The 27,793-nt window shown below is 38.6% G+C and overlaps 1 protein-coding gene across 10 annotated transcripts in view; it reads left to right on the top strand.

The window, feature by feature from the left end:
• Asator (tau-tubulin kinase asator) overlaps positions 1 to 27,793 on the top strand; it is a 171,799-nt gene that overhangs the window by 46,044 nt on the left and 97,962 nt on the right. Inside the window, exon 1 of one of the 10 annotated variants that reach the window (XM_083121072.1) lies at positions 16,635 to 16,908. The exons of the other annotated variants lie outside the window; for them this stretch is intronic. The gene's annotated coding sequence lies outside the window, so the exon portion shown is untranslated. Of the gene's footprint in view, positions 1 to 16,634; positions 16,909 to 27,793 lie in introns of those variants that run through there. 10 annotated transcript variants of the gene reach the window in all.

The following is a 27,793-nucleotide window of genomic DNA, read 5'->3' as shown; positions in this document are numbered from 1 at the left end:
ATGTCCAATTTATAAAGTAGGTATTGTCCAGGTTTTCACGGCTTTGGAAATATTGTGTGACCCTTACGGTATGGAGGGGCTCTTTTGTTCACGGCTACCTGTAATGACATCAAACCGTGGACGATATATGCATGTGGAAATCTCCATAAAAATCCATAGTTCTATCCAGCTCCAAGTGCTGCGATGTGCACAGTGGATGGCGAAAAGTCAATGTATCTAAAAAGTTTCATGCTGTGTGACGTCTAAATTATCTTTTTGAGTTGTTGTTTTAAGCTCACTTTATGTACAGATAGGCTAATCGAGACTGGACCTACAGTTTAAAGTGGGATCCAAATCACTGTGGGCCTCCACCGGGTATCGCACCTGGGATCCCTTGATTACAGTTTTGAGAATAGTATGTGTAAATTTCCACGTAAATTAATCAGATATTGCTTTAAATACCTAAAATATTAAATTGAATACTTGAATGCAGCTAGTTTGCTTTATATTAAATAATTCTGGCATCAGCGAATGTGCATTATCATCTATTCACTGTTGAAGCGGTTTGACCTTTTCCTTCAATATTAAAATTTCTAACGTGTGCCATTTGAAACAAGCATTTCCAGGCTGGAAAGGCCTCCTTAAAACAAGTCCCCAAGGACTTATATTTGCAACCAGATAGGAGAATGCTCTTTTTATCTCCTAAGTTCAAACAAAGTTTAAACAACTGCTACCTTCATTTGGTCCAAAGGTACATAAACCTTAATCTTAAAACTCAGCTAGCTTATCTTCAGGGTAGAGTTCTTTGTAGGCAACGAAACCAGACAGGATGCCTTCCAATGGAGACGTTTAAACAAATATATTATTTAAACACAGGATACATGGAGTAAGAATATTTACATGATAAGCTACTTTCTTCTATAATTTTCTTGTTTACAGTCAATTTTCATCTCAATATGCTTTTTATTATTTATTTTCTCTATTTGAATATTCTTCTATCTGGACTTCCTTCGTAATGGACAGATCTGGATCTGGACTTCCTTCTTGTCTTCTTTGTAAACTTCCCTCTGGATTTCAATTTGTTTATGTTTTGCCTATTTAACGAATTCCTTTATCCTTTTCCAACTTTTTCCTTTAAGCTTTGGGAATAATACTAATATCCTCCCTTGCGGCTGCGATTGGAACGCGCCAACACCAACTGAGTACAACAGAGTGTATATTTGGTGCAAACGATTGACATGAGCATCCAAGTAGGTTCTACGGTTAAAACGCGCAACCAAAAAGTGTTGTGGGGCGTCGATTGGAACGCGCACGCCGCTATGGGAATGATAAATCAAACAGATGCAATATCTGTTCAAAGACACAAACTTGTATCCGTGCTTTGACTTCCTTAATTTTCATATTAACTTACATATGATCACTGATTTGATTTATAAAATGTATATATTAATTTATTTATTTCATATTTTTTCTTTGTCTTCTTATAATATATTCTATTGTTTTTCATCTTTCCAATTTGCTTTGTTCTTATTTATAAAGTTATTCACATATATTATGCCAATTCTTAACCTTGCACGCCTGGAGCTGCCATCTCTATTCCTCTTTGGCAAACTATTTACATTACTTGGTCCTATTGGGTACGTAACACAATATTCCCCCCGTTGGCCATAAAAAAAATTGTTGTAATCTATCTATCTATCTATCTATATATATATATATATATATATATATATATATATATATATTAGGGATGTGACGAAGCTGAAAATGTACCGATGCCGATGTACTCACCGATAATTTTTGGAACCGATACCGATTCCGATACATAAGATTATTAAACAGAAATGGGATGTTATTTTCAGCATGACAAAAATAAAATTTCTATGTACATTTCTATTGCATATAATATGTATATACATATATATTCTCAAGAGATGCGAATGTACATTTGCATCTAGAAAATGTTATGTGAACCTTTAAGAATAACATGGATTCTCAAGAGATTAAACATTAGTACACAAGCAGTTCTTTGAAATGCAAAATGAATTCCTGTTCTGCCAGATTCAACTTCAGAAACACGAGATTTGGAAGCACTTCAGGAAGTAACCTACTTCTCTTATCTCAAATCTGTTCAGCAACACTGAACACTCAATCAATGAATACTGATGCAGCGGTTATGCCCAAGTATTCTCTCAGCACTTGCTTCAGGTTTGAATACTAATTTTTGAATTTCCAATACAACAGCAGATCCTGGTTCAGCAATGTACTGTTTTATTTCCGATTTATAGTTAGGTTGATCCTCTGAATGAGTTTGCAATAATTTTATTACAAAAACTCTACAATAATGACGAATCATAACCGAATTTTCAATAAATCTTTCAAAACTAGAATATAAAACTTATTAGAAGGTAAAAACTAGTATAATCTGTACCGGTTTAAATATCGGATTTTTGCCGATTCCGATACCGATGCCGATGTGTCATTTTCGACCGATTTTCATACATCTGTAATCGGCTTCGGCACATCCCTAATATATATATATATATATATGCAGATACATTTTTTTTCAAATTATATATGTACAAGTCTATTATTTCTTCTTGATGCTTTCTTTCTTCTCTTCTGTACAATTATATCTTCTAATGTTGTCTATTTTCTCTCTCCTTTCTACATCTGTGTTTATGTGCTTTAGAAGAACTGTATTTCTAAAAGTACTTATCACTTCATATGGGCCTTCATATATGAAAAATATCTTTTTGATAGCTTTCTCTGAAGCTTTGCTCACCGGATGTGTTTTACAAAACACCAAATCTCCTTTCTTGATATCTATTTTCTTGACCTTCTTCTCGTCCTTTGTCTTTCTGCTATTTCTCTTTTTATACAGCTCTGATATCACTTTCTTCATTTCTCTCTTTTGCTCCATCATATCTGGCCACTCCAATTCTTCAAACACATATGGTTCCTCCGTGTATCCCAGAAATAATTCAGCAGGGCTTCTTCCTGTTTCTTTTGAGAATGCGTTATTTAACAATTTAGTTATTTTATTAACAACAGTTGACCATCGTGTATGGTTATCGTGGCAGTATGTTCTTAACAGTCTGACTATTTCTCCATTGTATCGTTCTATGGGATTCGACTGGGGTGGTATCGCGTTACATTTATTACTTTGACTCCTTTGAATTGCATATAGTCCATGAAATACTCCGATACAAACTGTGTACCATTATCTGTTAACACCTTTCTAGGAATTCCATAGTGTTTAGTGAAACCGTCTTCGAAACATTTAACTATCTCTTTTGATGTTGCTTTTCTTATGTTGTAACACATTACAATTTTACTACTTATGTCCACGCATGTAAGGATGTATTGGAATCCTTTTGATCTCGGCAGTGGTCCAATTAAGTCTATGGATATTAAATCCAATGGCCTTCGAGCTATAACATGTAGTTCTTATGGCAGGCGATGATATGAGATCGATTTTCAGTACACCGAAAGCTTTATCTTCTTCTTCTCCCCAATTCCACTTGTTAGTTTTCTTTAATAGCTCATACAATGGTCTTTTTATTATTTATTTTCTCTATTTGAATATTCTTCTATCTGGACTTCCTTCGTAATGGACGTTCTGGATCTGGACTTCCTTCTTGTCTTCTTTGTAAACTTCCCTCTGGATTTCAATTTGTTTATGTTTTGACTATTTAACGAATTCCTTTATCCTTTTCCAACTTTTTCCTTTAAGCTTTGGGAATAATACTAATATCCTCCCTTGCGGCTGCGATTGGAACGCGCCAACACCAACTGAGTACAACAGAGTGTATATTTGGTGCAAACGATTGACATGAGCATCCAAGTAGGTTCTACGGTTAAAACGCGCAACCAAAAAGTGTTGTGGGGCGTCGATTGGAACGCGCACGCCGCTATGGGAATGATAAATCAAACAGATGCAATATCTGTTCAAAGACACAAACTTGTATCCGTGCTTTGACTTCCTTAATTTTCATATTAACTTACATATGATCACTGATTTGATTTATAAAATGTATATATTAATTTATTTATTTCATATTTTTTCTTTGTCTTCTTATAATATATTCTATTGTTTTTCATCTTTCCAATTTGCTTTGTTCTTATTTATAAAGTTATTCACATATATTATGCCAATTCTTAACCTTGCACGCCTGGAGCTGCCATCTCTATTCCTCTTTGGCAAACTATTTACATTACTTGGTCCTATTGGGTACGTAACACAACAAAAGTTTGCTGTGTGTTTAAATTTCTATTCAGCTTGTTAATTTTGCAATAAACAATAAATGTTTTTAAAAGTTTAATTAAAAATTGATCGTATATTAATATAACTTTATAATTTTACAAATATAGCAGTTATTTAGTAAAATTATCCTGAATGCTATTTTAATGGGATGGAAAAATTTCGATCCTACCCTGCCAGAGTTAGGTCCCAAGCTACGCCCATGTTTTGATGTATCAAAACAATTAATCTTTTTTTCACGTGTGAAAATTTAGCAACTTGTACCTCTTCTTTGCTAAATAGTAATTTGGAGGTTATCCAACTTCGTTATCTGAATCATTTACACTCAAGCTGTTTTGAATATGGAAATGCAAAACAGTTATGCCACGTCACAATGACAAGAAAATACTTCATGCTAGTATTTTGTTTTCAAACGTTGTGTCCTTGAATGTTTTTAATGCAAAATCACCATTAAGCCCTTCTGACGTGTTACTTATGTACGTCCTCACTTCTGGATCGACCTCATGCTTGAAACTCCCATAAGATTTTTTTTACACACGGGGGAAGGCAACAAGAGGTGTCTTACCTTAAAAATGGCGACTGCACAACAAGATATAACAAACACTTCATCAGTTGAAATGCTGATAACTTTTGAAGAAAAGGGAAATTCAAGTTTTCTCCAACAAAGAATGAAAAAAATAGTGTTTGCAATGTTGAGAAATGCAGCATATGTAGACTGAAGCAGTGAATGTGAATATATGGTCAATTTACTCCAAGTTGAGATACCACTTCATTCGTATGTTACTCTGAAAATGAAACATCAATATGACTGTATGGATTTTAGACACATGAACAATTTATGTAAAACAATCACGATTAACAGATTCTTCATTCAATAAATAAAATGTTCCCCCTGAATCATTTATATAGTCGTATGTAATGAAAGAAATATATTGCGCTTCTTCCTCCTGTCTTCAGTTAGCCAGTGCGCTCCTCAAATCTGATAGTTTAGTGAACTTGATGTTTTTAGACTGTTTCTAATTCTGTTGGTAACTTAGGACAAGAGAGCACTAACATGAACCTGAAGTGTGGAAGCTCGAGGTTTGTCTCAGGTTCGAATCCCAGCCTGGACATGGGTGTGCTTTGTAAGTGTCACTTTATCAATTCCATCATTTCATTACTCATCTTCACGATTAGTCAAAAGTGGCAGAAGAGCGAAGTAATATAAACCAAATCAATCGAGGTTTGTCCAGAAGCGAGGATAGACATGTGAGACTGGCTTTGGAATTGAAACGTACCTCCACGTTCAGGGTTTTAGCGTTGTATTCGAACATTGGCTAATCTTTCCTATTAAAAAGTAGATGAAGCAGAAAATGACACGAAGTCATAGTAAAATAGATGTCACTTTCTACTAAAAAAAAAAATGTTCCTGTCACTTAACATGATTTACTAACTGTTGTGTAGTAGAGATTAGAACATGCTTTGTTCACCTTTTTTAACCATGCGGATATAATAATGGTAAATTTCCTCATAAAAATTGGAGGTACTGATCACATTGTTCACTGATAGTGAGGACAGCATTTTCAGTGTCTCGATGGAGTTAGCAACTCGGCATTTTTTCATTGGTGGACTCACCATATCTTTACTGAACATAGTGGACCCAATATCATGCTGGCCCACCCTGTCAAAATGAATTAGGCAAATTTATGATAAATATTAAAATATAGTGTAGAGGTAGGTAGTGGTGGGAAAATGTTTGAAGATCTGAATCTGTGATCTCTGGTTTCAGAGCATGCTCTACTAATCACTGCATTATGGAGATCTGAACCTAAAATTTAACACATTTTCAATGCAACCTGAGTTCGTGTAGATTATTTTCACTACAGTGTTTAAACTTCCCAATATTTTATGATAAGCTGTAGTTTGGATCACCTAATAAGTGCAAATATCAAAGTACAGTGTTCTTTGAAGGTGGCCCCAGGGGTTTATCCAGAATTTTTCATCAGGGAGGTGTAAGTGTAAATTGAGAGCCAAAATGACCATAAGTTGAGCCTTTGTGAAAAAATTAATGGGCGTATTGAGGATTTGGGGGGGGGGGATTGGGTATGTGCATAAATCACTGTATGGCCCATCCAGTGCTATAGTGGGCATTCCTTTCTAAAGTGTCACCAGTTCCACTTGAATCTTATTCCTTCTCATCGTCACGATTACCGTACAGAGGCAGAGCAGCGGCGAAAAGTAAGAACAAAACATTTGCTTTGGTGTCATTTCGAATTTGTAACTTCTAATCGGTTCCATGCAGGAAGTCGGAGAATATGGTTTTGCTTTTCAAGTAAGGATTGTTTCCTGCAAATTTCTTTCTGCTAGACAAAAATATTTTTTCCTGTATTTTTCCCAACGTGCAAAGAAGCTTCATAAACATCCGGTAAAAGCTCGGGACACGCTGTTTCCCTCGGGGTCCATTACTTACAATTACGTATCCCCGAGCAGAGAAAGGGACCGGGAAGCTAAGTTTTGCGAGTATGACGCAGAAGCATTAAGGATCGGGATCTAGGCATCGATTCTCTTAGCAATTAGCCGGGGTTTTCATAGCGCAAACGTTGATTAATGGCCTCTGGGCAGAAGTACGCTGGTGCCTCCTGTAGAAAAGGGTGAAGGGACAGAGGGCCAAGAATCTCTGGTTCCTGTGTGGGAGTGATCAAATTTTTCCATGTTATTGAGGGACCGTGAATTGAGGTGCGTTCTAAGTTGTCAAAACTAATCGTACGAATAGGACTGGCCCCGTGAACCTGGTTAAAACAATTTTTTTTAACAATTTTGAAGAACTCACTAGGCGAGATCCTCAGTCTCAGTGTTTTGTTTGTGTGAAGTTTCCACGTGGCGTCCAATGGAAGACTAATCCTGGCAGAAATAAACACTATTGCAGACGCTCTTGCTCGTTTTAATCACATCTTAAAAACAGTTAAGGCACTCCCCGGTGGCGTAGTGGTAACGTCGTCCTATTGTAGTCGAGGGTCCCTGTTTCTGATACTCGATGGAGCCACATATTGTGCATAAGGTGAACGTACAAACTTAAAAAAAATAGAAGAAAAAAGTATTGTGCAGGTTGCTTCATATCACTCTCTGTTAAAACTATGTTGGTTTTTCCGAATTAATACACTTTGAAGCCATAACAGACGGTTTTCATGGAACAAACCAGCCTGCTGGTCGATGAGTTTTGTTCAAGACCGAACTTCACAAGCTTCACGCGAGGACTTAAGGAACTGCCAAATGCTGTAACTCATATAACGCGTTAATGAAAACGACGGAAAAATTCAAGTAGCTGTGCTATAACTCAGTCCAGCCTCTATGATTACAGTGAAATGATTGCCGTATTTTTGTGTGTATAGGTCACATGCGTGCATAATCCTCACCTTTTCCATTCGGAAAAGTAGTTTTCTCAGAATCCTCTAAAAGACAAAAACAGAAAAAAGTGTTGAGACTATGACAATTTTTGAAATTCCTAAGGTCAAACCCCACCAAGAAAAAATATACACGGCGAAACCAAGCGATGGTTGGAAGTCCTTTCGATCATTACTTGCGTTGACTGGTCAGTGAAACATGGTCAAATGCGAGTTACTCCTCGAAAATAAGTTGGAAGTGGTACGCTATGCTCAATAAAATTATTAATAGTAAGCGTTGTAGTACACAAATGAAGATACTTGTTGAAACTACTAGCATATAGTGTCGAGAATACAATGTTCTTAAATTAAGTATTCCTTTATCCAATTGTAAGTCGCACCTATTTTTTTTCTTCCAATTTTGGGTTAAGCGCCTCTCTGATCGCGGAGTGGTAACGTACTCGCCTTGTAATCAAGGGATCCCGGGTTGGATACCCGGTGGATGCAGATGGTGGTTCGCATCCCACTTTAAACTGTACGTCCAGTCCCGATTAGCCCATCTGTGCATAAAGCAATAAAAATTCAAATTTCGGGTTAAAAAGTGGTGCAACATGTTCATTCGTAAATCCGTTATTTTAATTGACGTCTGCTATTCGTTTACGATTATATCACTGGCAACTACATTTGAACTTGGACGTAGAAATATAATTTGTGGAATTTTTGAACCAAAGTGGTAAGTACCGAAAAAAAGTGACTCATGTAACCTTTTCGTAATTGGTTTTGCACCAGACGGACAGACAGGATGCTTTGCATCGCTTTTCCTCTCTCCCACACTCCACATCCGTGAGTCACAGGGACTTCCGTTTTTTACCGATCTACTCGTCCGTCCAAAAATAGACCTTCACCTGAGGGAAATACAAGACTTCAGTTCGCACTGTTTTTGTCGCATCTCTTGTCTCGAGGACAATTGCTAGTCTCGGGGAATCCGCATGGTATACAGGCACATGTCCTTGATCAAGTCTAGGGAACCACGGGAATGTTTCTTCACTGATAAGTAAGGGGGGGGGGGCGGATTTTTGCATATTTGCATGCTTCTTTTCTTTGTGGAAAATTCACATGCTTTCAACGGATTCGTTCATTTCACTTCATTGGGAATACTCTGGCAAAGTCTTATAGTGCATATAAATACATATTTAGGACGTTAGTGCATAGTAACGTCAGTAAGGGGTAACTCTTTCCGAGGTACTACTCTGAGGTGGAAAATGCCGATGTTCATAATTTAACCACTAAAGTTGAGAAACACTGTACTACAGTATTACCTCTTCCCCCTGTCTCTGAATTCATTTCGGATACGGTCATTATTTCTTTCGTTCCTAAAGTTCAAATCACGACCGCTGGTGCCTCCGGCTTTATGTTGATAGGACAGGCGATATTTCGTGCAAATCTGACTCAAATTTGCAAGCTATTTGGGACAATGATACAAGGAATGGCCAAATGGCGGTGGATCGTGGGCACGGGTAGAAGTTCCATCTAAGTCCTGGAAGATTATGGCTGGATTTGTTTGCCCACATACTTTCTCAACTACACTTTGCTCTTTGTTCATTGTTCTTTATATTTATACATGATACTCAGAATATTTATGGCTACAAGCAACATAAGTGAGCTATATATCAACCCTGTTCAGGTATTTTCTTATTGTTGCTGTTAACATAGCAGGGAAATTAATATTGTCATTGTAAACGCTTATAACATCTTTAAAATAGGCACATTTGAAACCAGTAACTCGTTAAGCCAATTGGAAGTCCGGTACAGGATTTTCGATACAACTTGTATACAATTCCAAAGACACGGGTTCGATCTCTGGTTGAAGAATAGTTTTCACCAGTGGCGTCTCGTGGCCTCAAATTTGGCCGGGGCTTATTTTTTAAATAATTTAAAATATAATGACAATTCACATGAATTACAAAAAAAAAGTATTTTTTTCTTCTAGACTACAGAACTGGACTTACTTTTTTGAAAGAATTTAAAATGTAATGACAAATTACATGAATTACAAATAAACGGGTATTTATCTTCGTCTAAACTACAAAACTGGACTTATTTTTTTAAAGAATTTAAAATATAATGACAATTCACATGATTACAAAAGAAACCGGTATTGTTGTGAAACATACCTTTCTACGAACGTTGACTCCTGTTCTTCTGCTCAGCAAATGTTGTTATTACTTTTTCGTTGAAGCCCTCTTTGTTTGAGATGTATCTATTCTATCTCTATTGTAAGCAAGTGCCAAGGCATTTGGTCTGTCTTGTCCCATTGCATTTCTTAAGCAGGTTTTAATACGCTTCAGTGTGCTGAAACATCGTTCAGATTCAGCTGTTGCCACTGGAGTTATTTAAACTATGTTTGTCATTTTTACTGTTTCTGTAAAGGTACCCTCTAATCTACTGATAGAGTTTATGTTTTTCAACTCTTCACTACAATAAAGAACACGAAGTTCCCTCTTTAGTTTTCCCTCTTCTATGAAGGGATAATAAATCTGGGAAGATGCCTCTGTTTAAAGATTGTTCTCTTTCATTATGTCCTCGTAGAGCAAGTTCATGTCGACCACAGAATTTTAAGCAATCGATAATTCTATTTAATATATGCCTATTTTTCCGGACAAATTCATTGTGTCTTATAATTGACAGCCTATGTCCTTCATCAATTTGTGTTCGAACATCAACCCTGCCAAACTCACTCAAACATAGCGAATGAAAGCCACCAAAACACTACAGAACAACACGCGAGATCGAACGCGACGCAACGGAGCTAGCCCCGAATCAGCACTCAAATCCATTGCACTCTTCCCTCCTCTCTCTGCTAGCATGTGACCTTCACTGTAGCGTAGGTGGGTGTAGGCCACGCCTTCCTTTGCGACGTGCCCCGGAAAACGATAATTGACATCAATGCCGCTAGGAGCGCTGTCGTATCCATTGCAACAGACGATGAATTTACGTGGGTAAAAATCGCCTTTTAAAAGACTGTGTGATAGTTATGCGTTATGGTGATTGATAATTACGTGAATACGTCCGTTTTTCTTTAGGGGCTAAGCCCTGGAAGCCCCAAGGGACGAGACGCCACTGGTTTTCACTATCCCGTGGTAATATGTAATCGAAGGATGAAATTAGACGGCTTCCCCAATGGCGTAGAGGTAACGCTCTAGCCTTTTAAACAAAGGGTCCCGGTTTCGATCCCATTTGTACTTTCTTCCAACTATGATTTTTTTTTGTGAGGGGGTTGTAATATTATGTTATATTCCAAAGCTAAGAGTAAGTAGCACACATACTGACAGAACAGTAACTATGCCTTAATTATTGAAAGAAACATTGAATTAATTACTCTAATGAAGTAGTGGTAACGTCGTAACCCTTGTTATCAAGGGGTCACGGGTTTTATACCCTGTGGTTCGGATCCCATTTTAAACTGTAGGTTCATTCCCGATCAGCTTATCTGTTTAGTGTGGACTTAAAACAAACTTTCGCCAACCTCCGTGGCGCAATGGTTAGCACAGCACACTAGTTTTTCTTTTCGTTTTTTTTGGATGGTACACTCCTGTTCACATAAAGTGGCACACTTTATAGGGCTGAACAGTTGAAGAATGAGCCATTTTATCTGAACAGGAGTTATGCACTTGAAGTAAGCGCGCAGTGGAAGATTTCCGCCTTAAAGGTCTACTTATTTGCTATGGGGCAGCTATGCTATTCGAATGTACAGATACAACACTGTTCCAATTTATGCGAGTTTATTAACACAATGTGCAAGGACAATTAGACTACATAAAGAAAGATTGTTCGATGATAAACTCGCTGAAATAGACATTGTCTTATCACTTAGACCAGTTTGATGGATATTAGTTTAGGGTCATTCCATGTCAAATCAGCCAATTTTTAAAATAATGGTTTCATGACCATTTTAGAAAAAAATCATTTTTAGTACATACGTTTGTATATGTTTCTGTATATCAAAACCAATGTTCAAAAAAAAAATATTGTCTTTAGTTCTCCTGGGGCATCCATTTTTCCAACATGGCGCATGGCTTTTTGTGCTCATGTAGCAGTCTGCAGAAACCTTAATATCTCAAAAACCATTAAAGCTAGAGACCTGAAACAAAATTCATTTTGTAGCTAATGAAGTATACTTCCTATCATATTCAGGTATGTTTTGCTTGAAATTGCATCGTAAGTACGAAAGTTATGGTGGAAAATGGGGTAACAATAGTTAAGAAATTTAAGCCCGATTTTTTTTAATTAAGGGGTTTAGTCTAAGGCTTGATTTTTTTTCATATGTAGACCTACCTGCAGGGCGTCTGTAAATAAAATATCAGTGCTTAGAAATGCACCCCTTTTTTACATCATGGGCTCAAACATGACCGTTCATTGAATTTTGACAGTTTTCGGGGTTAAATATCTTAGGTGGGTCCCCTTTAAAAATTCTGAAATTTGGCACATAGGAAGCCCTTCATGAACCTAACTCACAGTAAAAATCTCAACTTTTAGATTCAACTCGTTTTGGTCAATATGAGGTAACGTATGTCACCTAATTTCTGACGTTGCAAAGTAAGGTTAAACTACATTCCATACTTAGAATAATGAAATCTTTTCTTTTTCTTTTTTAAATTTGGGTTAAATAAAGCCTCAGAAAATATAGTAACATAAGGTTTTAAAACTTGACTTACCAGAAATTGAAATTACAAGGTATGACAATTGAAAATCTGCGAAATTTCATTGCAAAAGGTTTTGATTTATTAGGTACCCATGGCCAGTTGGTGTTTTTAGCTCTAGTTTCCTATTCATTCTCTTTGTTCTTTCACTAAGTTCCTAAGTAAATTATCAGAAACCTTCAGTTCATCACATATATTTTTTCCTGACCAAGTGGTAGCAGTCAAACTGATGATTCTGACCTTTTCAACATTAGTTTTCGCTAATTTACATTTTCTTTGTATAATTTCCATGATATTATTGTACTGGCCATGTAAAGGATTGTCACATTTGCCTTCCATTTCTTCAGTTCTAATACTTTGTGGAAAGTAACTTTCCAGTTTCCTTTGCATTCCTTGTATGATGTGAATAGTTTTTCGAGGAAGGGCACTTTATTGTTTTTCTGCAATCAGCCTCCTCAGTTTTGAAACAGAAGATACATCAAAAACAGAACAGACTTCATGCATTTCCTTTAGTTTTTCTTGTGTTGGCACAAAGACATCATTTCCATCTTGGCATTTAAGTGAGTCACTTTCTCCAGATATGAAAATTTTACTCCCAACATGTCAGGCATATTGATTTAACTGGTATAAGGCTTACTTGATACTTTTTTGCCTTACCATTTGATGCAAATTGATTTTAAAAATTGCCTTACTTAAAGAAAAAGTTAAGTGGTACTTCTGAAGATCACAATATATTTTACCATATAAAAAAACTATTGTCAATGGTATTTGATGGTATTTGTAACCATCCACCTATAGTCTTGACCTAAGAAGTGTTTTATCATTTTCACTGAATTCGTTAAGATTAATTAGATCTTTGGGAACCTTACCAAAGTGTATTTATAACAGTCCTCTCCAGTTAAAAAATCTACAGAACGCTACATTTCCTGTCACAGATAACGAACATTCACAAGTCTCAATGTACTCTTGGCACATTAGGCAAAGGAAGAATGACAGCAGAGATTGTACATGCACAGATCAATTCCAGGCTTGCCTCACATCCTATCAAAACATGTCTCTGAAGCTTCTGCTGTGCATGACTCACATCAATGTAACGAATGTCTTTTCTTGGAAGAAAAAAAAAGTGGAAAATAAAGGAAACAAAAGATAATATATTCTACCAGCTTTGACACTCCAAAATAAATAGCCTACTTTCAGTGGAGTGCGCAAGGAGGGGTTTGTGGGGTCATAACCTAATACCTTTGGCCTAGTATTCCATAAACAATTAAGTGAAAGGCAGGATAATGTGGCAAAAACAGGGCTGTATACTAAAAAAAGTATATGTAACCCCCTCCCCTCCCTTTCGAAATTCCTGGGCATGCCACTGCCTATCTTAAGCTGCATGTACTGCTACATTGATAAAAATATGGCGGAAGCTCAGTTTTGGAGCTGACAATACCAACTGCTAGGTGGGTACCTAATAAATCAAACATTTTTCAATGAAATTTCGCAGATTTTCAATTGTCATAATTTCAATTTCTGGTAAGTCAAGTGTTAAAACCTTATGTTACTATATTTTCTGAGGCTTTATTTAACCCAAATTTAAAAAAGAAAAAGAAAAGATTTCATTATTCTAAGTATGGAATGTAGTTTAACCTTACTTTGCAACGTCAGAAATTAGGTGACATACGTTACCTCATATTGACCAAAACGAGTTGAATCTAAAAGTTGAGATTTTTACTGTGAGTTAGGTTCATGAAGGGCTTCCTATGTGCCAAATTTCAGAATTTTTAAAGGGGACCCACCTAAGATATTTAACCCCGAAAACTGTCAAAATTCAATGAACGGTCATGTTTGAGCCCATGATGTAAAAAAGGGGTGCATTTCTAAGCACTGATATTTTATTTACAGACACCCTGCAGGTAGGTCTACATATGAAAAAAAATCAAGCCTTAGACTAAACCCCTTAATTAAAAAAAATCGGGCTTAAATTTCTTAACTATTGTTACCCCATTTTCCACCATAACTTTCGTACTTACGATGCAATTTCAAGCAAAACATACCTGAATATCATAGGAAGTATACTTCATTAGCTACAAAATGAATTTTGTTTCAGGTCTCTAGCTTTAATGGTTTTTGAGATATTAAGGTTTCTGCAGACTGCTACATGAGCAAAAAAAGCCATGCGCCATGTTGGAAAAATGGCTTCCCCAGGAGAACTAAAGACAATATTTTTTTGAACATTGGTTTTGATATACAGAAACATGTACAAACGTATGTACTAAAAATGATTTTTTTCTAAAATGGTCATGCAACCACCATTGGATGGTTTGGCATGGAATGACCCTTTAACTAATTAATAATGATGAACTAAATCTGTATTTTGACTGTCAAGTCACTTCTTCACGTAGTATAGACGAGACAGATGATGAAGAAAATATAATTGAGTGAGTGCAAGATCGGAACTTATAACATTACGTACGGAAAGTACTTATCTTTCTCCTTCATATCGTGGTTCCTCGGACACCTTCACAAAGTGTCTACCTTGAGGAAAACAACTTCCTCTCACTGGGTCAGAATCCGAAATGCGCTTCCTGAAGGGCTGCGAGGTTGCCCCGAGGTTTCCTTATTACGTCATTGCGTAACCGATTCTATTCACCTCTTGCGTATCCTATTGTAAAGAGATCCAAATTAATAGAGTAAGTTTGATTTTCTTAAGTTTTCGTTATGCTCATAATCTAATCGGTGCTGGACCTACAGTTTCAAGTGGCTCCTTCGGGTGTCTAACCCGGACCACTTTATTACAAGGCTATAACGTTATTTCTACGCCATAGGGGGAAGGGGGTGTCACCATGTAAATAGAATGGCTGAGTGATTCTGTTGTCTCCTTTGCATTATCGATGTTTACTGCTTCCATTCCACCCCGCGCGGTTATCTCCTCGCAGCATCCTTGTATCCCGAGGAGCAATTTCACGGGTTAATAACACACGCTCCGCCCCTAGTTTAGATAAGTTAATGGCGCGATAAACACTTGTTACGTATTAAGGAGGAGTGCTTATCCTTAAATTATAACACTTAACGGGAATTGGTGCACTTTGTACTCGCAAGCCAGGAAATGTATGTTGCGCAAGCTTTCGGAAAATGTGTTTCGGGATTGTTGCAAACAATGTGTATGGGCCCAAGGGAATGCTCGAGCCTTCACGAAGTCACCTGTGGTGTGTTTTCTAAAAAGATTACACGCCTGGGTGTAAGCGTACGTTTTTCTTTCCTAAATTAACACTGTTGACATGATGCTGTAATACTTATAAAGGACACATACATGGGGTAAATATAAATGTTCGAAATTGCTTACTGAGATAAGAACTCGGAATGCACTGGTTTGGAGCTTACTGGGACATTCCCCTCAATTTAAATTAAGATTGATATATTATATACGTATGTTAGAACATAGCACCTACTACAAAAATGTAGAATACTTATATTTTTAGATTCGTTTGTGTAGTTTTTGGAGTAGTATCAAGTTTATTGCAGTTATAATATGTAAAATTCGTCGATCTTATTGTCCAATCTGTTTTCAATCTCAAATTTCGAATTCAGGTAGTACTTAAGTTCGTATGAGTGAAATACGTCAGCGAGTGATTAAAAGTGCGTGAATAGTACAATATAACACACGGAAACACATTTGTATATATTACATATTTACACATTTAAGAGAACATACTGTAAAAGTGAATAATGCTGAAGAGTACTTATATACTCAGAGGTAATTTTGTGCAGTATATATTTACGTATTTATCATGTAATGAGTGGACACCACGCAAGTGATTTGTGCTTAACAGTAGATTAATAATGAATTAGCAAACTGGACACTAGCACCAGACACGTGTAAGCTGCCTAGCCTACCGACGCCCTTAAGACCGTGCGGCACGCTTCGCAGAAGTAATGCCATCTTGCGGTTGACATTCAAAATAATCAACCATGAGGACTAGCCTTAAAAGAAAATAATAAAGTTGTTACCTTTTTTATATATTTTTTTTAAAAAATTAAACAATACCTGATTGAAATTTTCCAAATGATGGGTATTTCCCGTTTCCCGTGTTGTATTCTGGGAAATCCATTCTTAGTTTCGGCCGGACTTGGCACCGAACGTCACGGAGAACAATTCCAACCACGTGGGATGGGAATCTGCCGGGGGGAAGGGAATCGCCGGTGACAAGAGTTGATGGAAGGCCTTTGAGGGACTTCGCGGCGTGTGCGCGCGGCGGTCCGAAAAACATGGCGAGAATTCCGAACGGCAGGCGGAGGAAAATCAATACAAGCCCGCAAGACGGACTCAGTCTGAGTGAGCCGGCTGGCTTGGCTTGGCTATAAAGGTGCCTCCCTCGCATCACCGAAACATGGGGTCCAGAGTTCGCGGTTCGACTCCGGGCCCGGGAGTGGCGCATTATGACAACGAACAAGTGCCGTGCTATGTGTGCCGTGACTGATCGTGGTGGACACCCGGTGTGCGCGTGTGTATATAACGTGTGCGGTTGTGATCGGGGCGGAGTGCGACTTCAGCAGGGGGATCTACCTCGCTTGGATAAAGGATCGTATCCTATTACTTCGCCGTGTCTTAGGTTCCCAGGTACAGTTGGAACAGTTCTGAATTATGCACGGTAGTTGTTGTGTCGCAACATTACATCACTTCTGCCTCTTCGTCAGGCCAGATACTGATATTAATTACTCAACCAAATCTTTTACACGCGTCACCAATACTTTATGGCAACGATATTACTAACGAATTCGTTAAGTGATCTACTCACGATCTCTGCACCGAAGGTTCCGGGTTCGATTCCCAACTGGCTACATGGGAATGGATTTATATGTACTAAAATAAGGTGTTACATATGTAAATACATAAACATGCATATGTCGGAAGATGTTTGAAAATGTGGAAATTATGTGTAAAAGTAACTAAAATATGTGCTAAAAGCTAATGTATGTAAAAATATGGAAAATAAATAGAGCATTTTTTGAGCTAACGTACCACAATTCTCGAAGATAATACAAAAGGCTGATTTTAGCATCATATTTACATATAAATTCGTTCACCGGTTACCAGTTTTATCTAACCAGTATTCGTATTGCGATTAGCCAACAGTGCAAGAAAATCGAAAAATGGAAGAAAAAAAATATTGTTAGCTTCTGTAATTGTTGATTATCAAACATCAGCATTCAGGATGACGAGAGCACTAAAAATAAATAAAAAGCACTGAATTATCACTAAAGTAAATATAGTTGTTAAGTTAAGCTTAGTTAAAAATATAACCATTTTGATTCCGTATGCATTAAGCACATACTTGCTAGGTAAAGAAAATTGATTCATTCAACGTTCTTTCCCTCAATAGGCGGAGTTTTCACTGGAACCTCCAGTCTTTCCGATCTTGTACCTCACGCTTCATGCCAGTGTAGCATTAACTTAACTTAATAATCTCATACCTTCTTCTTTCCCGGATGCCTTTCCCCGTTATTCATTCCTTCCAGAGAGTCTTTTAGCAGGCAGTTCATTCTTAGCCAGCTGAACCAGCCAATTTCTGTTTCTTGATGACTTCCAGCATTGCTATTCTTTCACCAACTCTTTCCAACACAGTTTTATTTCTCACTATGTTCATTTCAAACGCCCCATTCTTCGCCACATTTTTAAAGCTTCTGTTTGCTTTTCTTCACAGTGTCCACGTTTCTGCACCATACAAACACCACACTGTTCACAAAAGACTATTAGTTGTTGGTCAGAAAGTCCACAAAACACATTCTTCTATATTGAAGGCTTCCTTCACCATTGCTATTGTCACTTTGACTTTCTGACTGCAGCTAATTTCATTGTTAATTATAGGCCAAATCTTAGGTATCTGAAAGTGTCAACTTGCTCAGTACTTCCAAAGACAATTATTTTTGTTAGTGTATAAAAATGTTAATCAGAAATAACGCCGGTAGATCAAAAGGATTTTTTTCACACATTTGCTTGTACGTCACCTCTTATGTGGCACACCTTAGTACCTGTCAAAGCTCTAGTTTTCATTTTGAGGCTTTAATTTTAGTGTAAATACGATGCGATATGGTATCTGAAAAATTGCTGAAGTAGTTAATGGCTGTGCAGGTCCTGAATAGAGAAACGCTGTTGCCTTGAAATGATGGGGTCGTGAGTTCGAATTCCAGTGAAGGCGCATTTCACAGTGGTTAGGAACGCACTTAAACTGTCTCAATTTTTCTAATTTGGGCTTAGACAAACTTCTGTTTTTGCAGCAATACTTCTCTACACTATTTATGTAAACCTCGTCATATGTATGTATCTACCTTCCTGGTAGAGTGGTAGGCGTAACGCGTCACGAATCCACAGGTCCTACGTTCGAACCCTGGTCAGGCATACGTATGTCATTATATTTGTCCCCCTAATTTCATCACCTTGTCACAGTTAATCGAAGGGGTAGAAAAGCGACGTAAAATAACCGAAAGAGAAAGGAAGAACTATCTATTGTTACTTGCATAAATCACACTGTATATCTTTGGGAGACGAGAATTGGAACTGTAGCGTCTTATGAATAACTTGTATGCTTTTCGGTCTCAATCTTGTCTTTCGCCGTAATGTTGAAATAATATTGTAAAATTGTGAAAAAATACCTAAATCACGGGTGTGACGGGTGACCCTTTGCAAAGACACCAAAATGTCAAATTCTTCTTCACGTAGTACACCCTGGACTGCATTATGCAGACTAACAAGCTCTGCAGCCAGGATAATCCTCTGTAGGAATTGTTTTGTCTTGCGTATGTGTTTGTAATCCCCCCCATCTTTCTCATTGTATCACCATTCATACCAATCAATTGGTGGTACGATGGAGTTATCCTTGATTTTTATTGCATAAGAGCTGTGAAAGTTGAGTTTATTGCGACTACTTTCTTGCATTCCGTAGCGAAACAAGGAAAAGACAGCGCAGTGCAACCAATAGCAACGCTCTTTCCGAGGCTGTGTGTAGGCGCCGCCACCCCCGTAGCACAATGCAGCGCGTGGGTATTGTGTAGGAAACCATAGACGTGCGCAGCCGTAAATAGTTGGTGGTGCCAATCCGTTCATTTAGGTATTTCATATAATATGTCGCACAGTAAAAATACATGCTAGAAAGCTTAAGTGTAAATTGATATTTTATGTCGCTTTTCCGCCTCTTCAGGCTGATTGCAGCGATGATGACACGAACACGGATCCTTCGGTAGCGAATCGACCACTCTACAGCTCGTTCACCGGTTAAAGTTGAAAGAGCTTAATTCGCGATTAAAAATACCACTTGAGCGCTAGTGTCGCTTCCAACAAGGCCGCTCAAAGTAGGATAATTCTTTGTTTACATTCAGTAGTAGTACAAAATAGCAGCGTGTTGTCATGACTGGTATGGTAGAAAACGTTTAAATTACGCATTATTTTTAAATATTGCGAATGCGATGTGAATTCCAGGTACTCTAACAAACGTGAAGCTGTACTGAGAACGAAGCATTTAATTATGATAGGCAAAAATAACACGGAAAATGCAGACGAAACTATGTATACGCACTGATTGTCCAAACCAGTGCTGTATCATCTGCACGTCATGTTATAACTGGGGTTCTCGGATATTATTTGAAAATAAAGGAATTGAAATTGGCTTGTACTTGAAAAGCTGGGACAGGAGAAACATATCGTTGCAGTTCTTTCTCGAAAGAGAAATGCTGGTTTAATAATAATATTCACGATTTCAGGACCAGGCTATACTCACTGAAAAAGGACATCGTACTGAATGAAACAGTAACATTAGTTAGCATGCCCACATTTTTTTCTGGTTACATTTGACATTAATTCATTCTTAAACTATTTTCATCATCTCTCTTAATCGACTTGCACCTGTTCCAAATTTCACACATACGTAATACCTGTAATACATGGACGCATTGGGTAAGACGCTTCATGATTTTTCGAAGGGGAAAAAAAAATATTTATAAAGTACAATTTGAAACATTACTTTCATGGTAATATATATTTATCTCTAGAAAAATAAAGTAAGCAGACTCGTGCATTCTTCGTAATTTCCTTGCCGAATTACAGTGTTATATCCCCCATACCAATCTTCTGTCAATTACGATTTCCCTCATTTATTAACAAATTTCATTTTGTTGATTCCAGGGGGTGGAAACACATGAAAACTTTTAATTTGTTCTGACCCATAAAACGATTTAGAGCAAAAAAAAACCTGAACAGTAGACCTTACTCTCTCGCATATTCTCCATGCTTTAAACGACTTCAACACAACGTATCATACTTAGAGTACTTCCTGAAAATCCCACCAGATGGCATATCCGTTAATTTTAATCGCGAATAGTAAGAACGAAGAGATGCATGTATTCGACAGATAGAATTCAAATACTACTCAAAGAGCCTTCGTGGCATGGTGCAATACGTAGTGATGGCGTATTTTTTCCACCTCACCTCAGAGTTTTCTCTGAAGAAATGTTCTGGACAGTTCGTGGTGCCATGCGCTGGAAACCATTTCTTGTGGGTTTGCCAGTCTGTTGGTTTTGGAGGTGCAAGCTGTGCTGAACGTAGCGTGATGGAATGGAAAACCATGAGCTCGTAGCTGTCCGCTCCGATTGACATGTCATGGATAGCGCTCGATATTACAAGCGACGTCCGTGTCAACAATGCGGTACTGATCGAGGTTATCTCTGAGCAGACACGTTTGTGACAACGTAACTGTGAAAACTAACCATGTATAACGTAACCACTGGGTTGGTGTGGAATCGTATTGAAAAAAAAAAACGCACTCTTGACCACGTGATTGGATGGTAGCATTATCATTCTCATAAGTCAGTCGTAATTAAGCTACGAAAGCGATGTAAAATAACTCAAACAGAAAGGGAGTAATCACTATTGCTGTTTGCATAATGGGGTCAATTTTATATATTCCATTCCTCTACTTCCTATTTTCTCTGGGCAAGTATGGACTATTTTTACTTTAGGCGTTTGATTCAGTAAGACTACAGTACCGGAATGGAGATTTACAACTGCTTGGTTTCATTATCTATATCTTGGTTGCACACTATTAGTACAATGCATTATTAATAAAGATGAAAAAACAGTACATTTCTGTATATAGATAAATAAAAATACAAAAGTCGCACCCCTCATTGGAAGCCTCTTACTTCGTACGCATCCTTACATTCGAAATGATGGCACCGATAAGGAAATACGAGGGTAAGTCATTAAATAATAGGAATTTTATTCTAAACTTCATGAAGATTTATGCACAACGAAAATTTGTATTTTGGGACTCAAAATGGTTCCGTAGCAATACACCATAAAGGTATCGTGACGATCGAGCAGTATGCGCCTGCGCAGTAGCTCGTACAATATGGCCGCTTCACTGTTGACTTGCACCGTAGATGAGCAACGAAGTGTAATTACTTTTTTTGTGGTCAGAGAGAGAGAGTGACACCTTCTGAAAGCTACAGCAGAATGAAGGTTCAGTGCGGAGACAATTGTTTTAAGTCAGGGGAGAGTGTACTGAATTAACGGATTCGCTGGTCGATCTGTTGTTTCACTGCCTCATTTGCCACGCAAATTGGCCTCCCAGTCCCGTGTTCATCACTGACATTTCATCTTCCGTCTTTAAATCTTTCCACCCATTCATACACTCTCCCCTGACTTAAACAATTGTCTCCGTACTGAATCTTCATTCTGCTGTAGATTTCAGAAGGTTTCACTTCCTCTGACCACAAAAACTAATTACACTTCGGTGCTCTTCTACGGTGCAAATCAGCAGTGGAGCGGCCATGTTGTACGAGCTACTGCGCACGCATACTGCTCGATCGTCACGATATCTTTATGGTGTGTTGCTACGGAACCATTTTGAGTCCCGAAATACAAATATTCTCCATGAAGTTTAGAATAAAGTTCCTGTTATTTAATGACTTACCCTCGTACTTAAAAGAGAAGTAATATCCTTCAAATACATTTGACAAAATATTATGCGACAGGGAACAAATTAAAAACAACAAACAAACTGTTTCGTATTTAGTATGTATATCGGTGAATGTGTTTTGCGTATCATACTGTTTGACAAAGTACATACTCGTAATAGCAAACCGGACTTACAGGAAAACCGAAGGCAATACGATAAAGTGTAAAGGCGTGTACTTTCAGATTGGGTCCACGAACTTGGGAACTCCTAACCGAACTATTGGCATTAGTCTAAACTTTTTAATTGCAATAAAAAGAAGGAAATCAGGAAAAATCTCATCTTAATAGATAACATGTTCACGTAGATTTTCTGAGGTAATTCATTGAATTGGGAGACGGTTTTTCTTGTCATTTCGTCAGCCATTGCGATCATGTGCTGAATCATAGGCACTGCACTTCATTCCTATTTATGTTCCTGGTGTATTTTTTTTTTAAAGTTAATTTGCTTTATATCCACGAAAGTACAAGCAAGCAAGCCTAGGAACACAGGAGGCCAGGTTAGATAAATCAATATTGCTTGGCGCCATCCTTTGTCTACTAGATATGAAAACTCAACGGAAAAAGGAGGGTGGTTTCCCAAATCGCACAGCGGGGAATTTTGTGGATGCTGAAGTTCTGCTATTAAGGGTGACCCCATTTCCCATCTTAGCAACGAAAATCCCAGCCTCATTCTTTTGTTTTAAAGCTCAAATAAATTACGCCTAATGTCGGAAGCAAACGAGGAATAAAGGTTCTGAATTGTTCATAGAAAGACGCAGGAAAAGTGTTATTACTCCATGTCGGAAAAATGGATTTCAGAAATAACCGGGGGCTGCGATGAATTGTGTGATCCAACTCCATTACTCATATGAAATGGCTGTCTGATGTATATAATCCTAATATTACATCGTTAAAAGCGCTCCGGATGTAGTTTTAAGTGCAGGGTGTCCCAAAAGTCTCCATCCATTTCAACGAGGGAAGGCTCTATATTCCTTTTCCGGATGTCTGGAGTAAGAGAACGCGAACGTGTTCTTGGCGCACGTTGAAGGGCGTGTGCCTCGCCCAATGAACCCGCGGAGGGGGCGACTCGACTGCTCATTCGCGGTCCAGTAGTTCTGTAGTAAACATGTCAGCTCGCATCAGGAGAGCGCCGCATAGTGTTGACTGTGTTCGAGAACCTATTTGCACGAGGTAAAACAGTAAATGAATGTGTTTTGGAGACAGCTGCCCTAACGGGAATTGGGAAATCCACCGTTTATAATATCCGGAAGGAAGCGAAACAATCGCGAGAAAAGGATGGAACATCCCTGTTCAAGAAAGTGTGCGGCGTTACCCCCTATACGCCTTCATGGCGTGGTGCTAAGCACAGGGGAAGACTTTACTTTACTTTACTTTTTACATCCCTGTTGGAAACGCGGGGCAAGAAGCATCCGAAACGAGCTCAACGATTTGCAGACTTCGATGAGTTTGCGCTAGAGGCATTACGAATGCTCATTCACAGAAAATTTTGGATTTTTAGGGTGGCAGTTGTGCAAAGAAAATACATGTGTAAACAAATAAGTTATGTACCATTTACAGGCCAACTACTGGCGTTCTTGCATTGCATTGTCTTCTTAATAGACAATAAACGCGCGATATTATTTGTTATTTGTGTAAAACAATACACTGGCCATTGTTGAGAATAAAAGAAGAAATTGGCAGCAGAAAGCGTTTTGCTATACGGCCGTTATACCGCGCAGCACTTCGTTGCTTTCATTCCGCACCCTTCCCCACCCAGTCTGGCCCCGCCCACAGCTTTCCCCTCTGCGCGTCGCTACTCCAGACATTCCGGAAAAGTTGTATGGCTAATTTAACAGCTTTTATTGTGTAACTCCAAATTTGCTCCCATACTCATGTCAATGAATGAATGCGGACGTTTTACTGCAGCACCTCTCCGATGACATAGCAGTATTGTTGTCGCATTGTAATCAGCGGGTCCAGAGTTCGATTCCTAGTGGTGGCACATTTCAGAGCTATTCGGATGCCGATAAACTCTAAATCCAGTCTCTATTAGTACAAGCTCTGTACGAGAAAGAAGAGGCGCCATCCCTATAATACAGTTACTTCCTTGTAGGATCTCTGACAAAACACCTTCGATGTTATGCTGGACCACGCTCCTTATCATGGCTGTCACTATGTAGCGGAATCGGAACTGCTTCTTGGCTGTGTGTTGATTTTTCATTCCACGTTTTGCCGGCTCGCAACTTTCAGGTCTGCAGGAGACTTTTACAGCCTTTCGCGAGGTCTTGTCTCAGAGGATCACGTTCCCTCTGTAGCAGCCGTCCCAGTTGTCAGCAAGAAAGTTTTATTCCTTTTTATTTGTGCCGCACGGACGTTTCTCTGTCTTCGTACTTGTCGCAATGATTGGAAACCATAATATAATGTTGCCAACAAGCACGTGCCTAGAAATATATTTTGTTTGCGTCTTGTTTTACGTTGCTTTTCTGCCACCTTTGGCAGGTCGCGACGATGAGGATGAATGATGAAAATAGGAAGAAGAAACGCTCAGGTCAGACTAGATCGTGCAATGTAAAAAGTAGGCTGAAGGATGACGGTCTAAAACCGTCGATTTTCGCTGACGTCCAACTATCGTAAAAAATTGACCTTTTTTTCCCCAAGTATTACGTTGCTACCCATATTAATGTAATTTTAATGATTCATTTAAAAATATATTTATCGTGCACCCAACTAGAATTTATAATCATTATCTTTATACATGATTAAATATTGAAATTGAAATATAAAACGGTTGCGCTCTGTTTTTGTAAATTAACAGGCAAACTGAAAATTTAAAGGTAAAATATTGTACATTTTCAGGAAAATTCAAATTGTGTGAGTCTGCAGCTACTCGAAGACTAAGGCAGCGGATCATTAAATAATTTATTATTTTTAGTTGAAGACTGGAAGATATGACTGAGGACCCCTCCGACGGAGTATTGGTAATGTCCTCGCCTTGTAATCTAGGGGTGTCGAGTTCTTTACCCGGTGGAAATACTTGGTGGTTCGGATCCCACATTAAACTTTAGGTTCAGACCCGATTAGCCTTTCTGTGCATAAAGTGGACTTGAAATCTCAAACAACCAAGATATTACAGACGTAAAGGTAAAAGGTAAAGTGTTTCCCTGTGCAAAGCACCACGCCATGAAGGCGTATAGGGGGTGTGGGGGTAACGCCCCACACTTTCTTGATCCGGTCGTGAGTGGGGGTGATGTGATCAGCATCACGCCCCTGACCGCCTTTACCCCCCAGGGTTTCCCCCAGGTACCCATGTTATTCGACGCTGGGTGGGCGCCGGGGCCGCTTCCACCGTTAGAAAAGTTCCCGGATTTGAACCGGCCGGGGATCGAACCCGGGACCTTGAGCATGGTAGTCAGACGCGTTACCGACTGAGCCACAGACAGCTGCTCGAATGCAATGTTTAGAGTACAGCAAAAACATAGCAGCTGACGATTTTACAGAACTCTCTCGATCTCCTGTCGCGCTTCGCAGTACCATCCCTAGCTACTACACTATCGGGTTGGGGGTGGGGTGGGTCCAAGGGGAACAATAGAAAACTGTCGTAATAGGTCTGGTTGTCTAGGGGTAAACGTTTATATACTTTTGAAAGTTGATCCTTCACCTTGACATTTCTCGTCGAAACTATCAATTTGGGAGTACCAAACTGTCAAAAATATTTAAATAAACTCTGAAGGTCTAAGTTCTTTGTTTGTCAAACAATACACAACTGCTTTCGAGTAATTTCGGAATAACGTGCCTATCTGGATGAAAGGATTTCTAGGAACATTCCTGGAACGGAGCCGATCACGAAACAGCCTAGGCGTCGCCAATAAATTGCATGAAGACACGCAGATCAAACTGGCTTTTTAAGGTAAGAACACCCTTTTTGGTGGGGTTATTAAACGCAATGCAGTATGCAGGTATCTTCTAATAGCCAGGTATACGTATATGAGGGGTGAGGGAAAGCGATCTCGGGAGAAATTTGAAGTGTATGAAGAATTTAAAATGACGGCCAATGTGTTCGAGTTTTGATACAAAAACTTCAGCGTCGCTTAACGCTTTTTGTATTTTGGTTATTTTACGTCGCTTTTTTTTACCTTTTCATAGTTTGTTTTGCGAAATGAATTTCTTCCAACAAGTGTTAACGTTGTAGTTCGTGGACTTTATGGAGTGGCTCAGGGTTCAAACGTGAGACCTCTGACTGACTACTACGCCACGAAGAACGGTGTTATATCGTTCATCTGCCATCTAAATATTGAATTGAAAACTTAATGGGGATAGGCTGTATTTTATGACACATATTCCCTTGTGAGTGTGTCGTGTAGAAGAAAGGACTTCAAGATCGGATGAAAGAGTTCAGTGTTAAGGGAAATGAGGCAGTGGAGGAGAGAGGAAAATTGCAATAATGCATTTACTCAGAATCAATATTATTTTTTATGCAGAATATTTGCAAGCGACCGCTTTCGAGAAGAAAAAGTATAGCTATTTCAGAAGAGGTGGGTAGAGAGGAGATTCGAATTATAGCAAAACGTCAGGTCGCAATGGGCTGCAACAGATATATTGGAGACAACTTGGCTAATTATGGTTTTTCAATATGACCCCTCCCCCAAGATTGATCGAAAACAAGAGTTCATGAAAAGTTGTATATTCTGTTGGACAGTGAACATATCGCACGACTATAGCAGGTATGTCAACTTCATATTGCTGTAATCACGTATCCATTCGAGTACGAACTATTTGTTTCTCGTATTCTTGTTAATTCTATTTGCTTGGTAATTCGACTACTTGATTAAACGCATTGGTGCTGGTATTGAACTTTGCAGATGCCTACAACGCCATGTCTGATATTTCGAATACTGGATGTTTTATTTTCGCGTCCCTACTTACATCAAACAGTGCGCGAAAAAACGAAATATCCGTACCTGTACTAGATCTATCCGTTTTATTTCATTGCTTACAGGGTGCTAAGACATATTCAAGTCAGGTATTATTAGAATAATTTCTATACATTGGCGTCCCCGACGGTGTAGTGGTAACTTCGTCACCTTGTAATCGAGGGGTCCAGGGTTGGATGGATACCCCGTGGATTCACATAATGGTTCAGGTCCTACTTTAAACTGTAGGTCCAGGCCCGATTGTAGCCGTTCTGTGCATAAAGTGGACTCAAAACCAAACTTCGTGTACAGTAAACGGTGCCTTATACCGTAATTGTAATAAAATATCGTTCTGTGTGGACGTATGTCTCAAGGAACTCGGATAAGGTGTGTAGGTGATCCATTCGACAGGGCACCTCACTGCCACGCGGAAGGCACGTGTTCATTTGCCGGACTAGATGAACGCAGGTGGTGAATTTTTTGGTAATGCTCACCTGCTCTCATAAGTAAGTACCTGCAGCAACCCAGAGGAGTAAAGGCAACCGGAGCGTGGTGCTGATCAGGACCGACATTCTCTGTATCATGATCGGTGTAATGCACTTTGT

This window comes from Lepisma saccharinum, chromosome 4, assembly GCF_977018435.1.
Source record: "Lepisma saccharinum chromosome 4, izLepSacc3.1, whole genome shotgun sequence".
NCBI lineage: Eukaryota > Metazoa > Arthropoda > Insecta > Zygentoma > Lepismatidae > Lepisma > Lepisma saccharinum.
Note: the sequence above shows the minus strand (reverse complement) of the source record. Positions and strands in the feature narration are given on the sequence as shown.